The sequence below is a fragment of the Leuresthes tenuis genome, unplaced genomic scaffold (genome assembly GCF_036924035.1).
Source record: "Leuresthes tenuis unplaced genomic scaffold, fLeuTen1.0.hap1 SCAF_150, whole genome shotgun sequence".
Taxonomy (NCBI): Eukaryota; Metazoa; Chordata; class Actinopteri; order Atheriniformes; family Atherinopsidae; genus Leuresthes; species Leuresthes tenuis.
The window spans coordinates 42,501-47,500 of NW_027325504.1; positions in this window are offsets into that span (position 1 = coordinate 42,501).

Consider the following 5,000-nt stretch of genomic DNA (forward strand, 5'->3'; position numbering starts at 1 on the left):
GACCTCCAGGCACCACATGTCCACTCATACATCCGCCCTTGGGCTGCCCCCCTCGGCCGCTAAGCGGCAAAGGCTCCGTTCCAGCATCTTCCAGGACCTCCAGGCACCACATGTCCACTCATACATCCGCCCTTGGGCTGCCCCCCTCGGCCGCTAAGCGGCAAAGGCTCCGTTCCAGCATCTTCCAGGACCTCCAGGCACCACATGTCCACTCATACATCCGCCCTTGGGCTGCCCCCCTCGGCCGCTAAGCGGCAAAGGCTCCGTTCCAGCATCTTCCAGGACCTCCAGGCACCACATGTCCACTCATCCATGCGCCCTTGGGCTGCCCCCCTCGGCCGCTAAGCGGCAAAGGCTCCGTTCCCGTATCTTCCAGGACCTCCAGGCACCACATGTCCACTCATACATGCGCCCTTGGGCTGCCCCCCTCGGCCGCTAAGCGGCAAAGGCTCCGTTCCAGCATCTTCCAGGACCTCCAGGCACCACATGTCCACTCATACATCCGCCCTTGGGCTGCCCCCCTCGGCCGCTAAGCGGCAAAGGCTCCGTTCCAGCATCTTCCAGGACCTCCAGGCACCACATGTCCACTCATCCATGCGCCCTTGGGCTGCCCCCCTCGGCCGCTAAGCGGCAAAGGCTCCGTTCCCGTATCTTCCAGGACCTCCAGGCACCACATGTCCACTCATACATGCGCCCTTGGGCTGCCCCCCTCGGCCGCTAAGCGGCAAAGGCTCCGTTCCAGCATCTTCCAGGACCTCCAGGCACCACATGTCCACTCATCCATGCGCCCTTGGGCTGCCCCCCTCGGCCGCTAAGCGGCAAAGGCTCCGTTCCCGTATCTTCCAGGACCTCCAGGCACCACATGTCCACTCATACATGCGCCCTTGGGCTGCCCCCCTCGGCCGCTAAGCGGCAAAGGCTCCGTTCCAGCATCTTCCAGGACCTCCAGGCACCACATGTCCACTCATCCATCCGCCGTTCGGCCGCCCTCATCGGCCGCTAAGCGGCAGAAGCCCCGTTCCCGTATCTTCCAGGACCTCCAGGCGGCTCATGGCCACTCAGCCATCCGCCCTTCAGCTACCTTCGTCGGCCGCAAAGCGGCAGATTCTCCCTCCTCCCGAGAGCCAGGGTGATGACTATGGAGCCCAGCAATGGCCCCTGGTACGTGTCTGAGCCCCAAAGAACATCACCCGATATCGGGCTTGGCTTCAATCTGTCAAACTCTGTTTCCTAAAAACCAGGTTTCTGAAATCGGGCAGGTGGTAATTTCCTCAGACTCCAATTACCTCGTCGGACGGGAGAAGGGGCCTTCGACGCACTCCGCCCATCTCCCCTTCTCCCGTCTTGAAACAGAAATTTTTCTGAATTTTTCGCCTGGCGCCCCTGGTACTTTTAGACACTTTGTCATTTTTCTGACTTTTTGAGCTGGTGCCCCTGGTATTTTTAGACACTTTGTCATTTTTCTGCCTTTTTGAGCTGGTGCCCCTGGTATTTTTAGACACTTTGTCATTTTTCTGCCTTTTTTTGAGCTGGCGCCCCTGGTATTTTTAGACACTTTGTCATTTTTCTGACTTTTTGAGCTGGTGCCCCTGGTATTTTTAGACACTTTGTCATTTTTCTGCCTTTTTGAGCTGGTGCCCCTGGTATTTTTAGACACTTTGTCATTTTTCTGCCTTTTTTTTGAGCTGGCGCCCCTGGTATTTTTAGACACTTTGTCATTTTTCTGACTTTTTGAGCTGGTGCCCCTGGTATTTTTAGACACTTTGTCATTTTTCTGCCTTTTTTTTGAGCTGGTGCCCCTGGTATTTTTAGACACTTTGTCATTTTTCTGACTTTTTGAGCTGGTGCCCCTGGTATTTTTAGACACTTTGTCATTTTTCTGCCTTTTTTTGAGCTGGCGCCCCTGGTATTTTTAGACACTTTGTCATATTTCTGACTTTTTGAGCTGGCGCCCCTGGTACTTTCAGACACTTTGTCATTTTTCCGACTTTTTGAGCTGGCGCCCCTGGTATTTTTAGACACTTTGTCATTTTTCTGACTTTTTGAGCTGGTGCCCCTGGTATTTTTAGACACTTTGTCATTTTTCTGCCTTTTTTTGAGCTGGCGCCCCTGGTACTTTTAGACACTTTGTCATTTTTCTGACTTTTTGAGCTGGTGCCCCTGGTATTTTTAGACACTTTGTCATTTTTTTGTTCTGACTTCAGCTCCTGCCCCATGTATTATTCCAGGCTCCCCTGCCTGCACAGCCTCCCCACACTTAAGCAGCCCTCCCCGGTGTGTCACACACACACACACACACACACACACACACACACACACACACACACACACACACACACACACACACACACACACACACACACACACACCTCTCTCACAAGCCCCTTGGTTCTTCATGATGCTCAGTAAAAGAGCCAGGCCTCCCTGCCTGCAAAGCCTCCCCACACTTAAGCAGCCCTCCCCGGTCACACACTTCTCTCCCAAGCCCCCTGGTGCTTCATGATGCTCAGTAAAAGAGCCAGGCCTCCCTGCCTGCACAGCCTCCCCACACTTAAGCAGCACTCCCCGGTGTCACACTCTTCTCCCAAGCCCCCTGGTGCTTCATGATGCTCAGTAAAAGAGCCAGGCCTCCCTGCCTGCGCAGCCTCCCCACACTTAAGCAGCACTCCCCGGTGTCACACTCTTCTCCCAAGCCCCCTGGTGCTTCATGATGCTCAGTAAAAGAGCCAGGCCTCCCTGCCTGCGCAGCCTCCCCACACTTAAGCAGCACTCCCCGGTGTCACACTCTTCTCCCAAGCCCCCTGGTGCTTCATGATGCTCAGTAAAAGAGCCAGGCCTCCCTGCCTGCACAGCCTCCCCACAATTAAGCAGCACTCCCCGGTGTCACACTCTTCTCCCAAGCCCCCTGGTGCTTCATGATGCTCAGTAAAAGAGCCAGGCCTCCCTGCCTGCGCAGCCTCCCCACACTTAAGCAGCACTCCCCGGTGTCACACTCTTCTCCCAAGCCCCCTGGTGCTTCATGATGCTCAGTAAAAGAGCCAGGCCTCCCTGCCTGCGCAGCCTCCCCACACTTAAGCAGCACTCCCCGGTGTCACACTCTTCTCCCAAGCCCCCTGGTGCTTCATGATGCTCAGTAAAAGAGCCAGGCCTCCCTGCCTGCGCAGCCTCCCCACACTTAAGCAGCACTCCCCGGTGTCACACTCTTCTCCCAAGCCCCCTGGTGCTTCATGATGCTCAGTAAAAGAGCCAGGCCTCCCTGCCTGCGCAGCCTCCCCACACTTAAGCAGCACTCCCCGGTGTCACACTCTTCTCCCAAGCCCCCTGGTGCTTCATGATGCTCAGTAAAAGAGCCAGGCCTCCCTGCCTGCACAGCCTCCCCACAATTAAGCAGCACTCCCCGGTGTCACACTCTTCTCCCAAGCCCCCTGGTGCTTCATGATGCTCAGTAAAAGAGCCAGGCCTCCCTGCCTGCGCAGCCTCCCCACACTTAAGCAGCACTCCCCGGTGTCACACTCTTCTCCCAAGCCCCCTGGTGCTTCATGATGCTCAGTAAAAGAGCCAGGCCTCCCTGCCTGCGCAGCCTCCCCACACTTAAGCAGCACTCCCCGGTGTCACACTCTTCTCCCAAGCCCCCTGGTGCTTCATGATGCTCAGTAAAAGAGCCAGGCCTCCCTGCCTGCACAGCCTCCCCACAATTAAGCAGCACTCCCCGGTGTCACACTCTTCTCCCAAGCCCCCTGGTGCTTCATGATGCTCAGTAAAAGAGCCAGGCCTCCCTGCCTGCACAGCCTCCCCACAATTAAGCAGCACTCCCCGGTGTCACACTCTTCTCCCAAGCCCCCTGGTGCTTCATGATGCTCAGTAAAAGAGCCAGGCCTCCCTGCCTGCACAGCCTCCCCACAATTAAGCAGCACTCCCCGGTGTCACACTCTTCTCCCAAGCCCCCTGGTGCTTCTTGATGCTCAGTAAAAGAGCCAGGCCTCCCTGCCTGCACAGCCTCCCCACACTTAAGCAGTACTCCCCGGTCACACACTTCTCTCCCAAGCCCCCTGGTGCTTCACAACCCTACCCCTAAAAGAACCAGGCTCCCCTGACCTGGAACCCTGACCCGCACTTAAGCACCCCTCCCCGGTCACACACTCCCTCCCTGGGCCCCTCGGTGCTTCACAACCCTACCCCTAAAAGAACCAGGCTCCCCTGACCTGGAACCCTGACCCGCACTTAAGCACCCCTCCCCGGTCACACACTCCCTCCCTGGGCCCCTCGGTGCTTCACAACCCTACCCCTAAAAGAACCAGGCTCCCCTGACCTGGAACCCTGACCCGCACTTAAGCACCCCTCCCCGGTCACACACTTCTCTCCCAAGCCCCCTGGTGCTTCACAACCCTACCCCTAAAAGAACCAGGCTCCCCTGACCTGGAACCCTGACCCGCACTTAAGCACCCCTCCCCGGTCACACACTCCCTCCCTGGGCCCCTTGGTGCTTCACAACCCTACCCCTAAAAGAACCAGGCTCCCCTGACCTGGAACCCTGACCCGCACTTAAGCACCCCTCCCCGGTCACACACTCCCTCCCTGGGCCCCTTGGTGCTTCACAACCCTACCCCTAAAAGAACCAGGCTCCCCTGACCTGGAACCCTGACCCGCACTTAAGCACCCCTCCCCGGTCACACACTCCCTCCCTGGGCCCCTTGGTGCTTCACAACCCTACCCCTAAAAGAACCAGGCTCCAGGCCCCACCAGCCGACCCCTGTTCCCCCACACTTAAGCCACCCTCCTCGGACTGAACCCTCCATCCGCACCCGCCAGAGCTCCGCGCCCCTGGTACTATAAAACACTCTGGAATAGAACCAGGCACCCTGGCCTGGCACTCTCGTCCGCGCTGGAACCCCCCTCACTGGTCAAGCACTCCAGTCCGAGCTGCCTGGTACTTGGTGATAACCACCAGGCTCCAGGGCCCCACCAGCCGACCCCTGTTCCCCCACACTTAAGCCACCCTC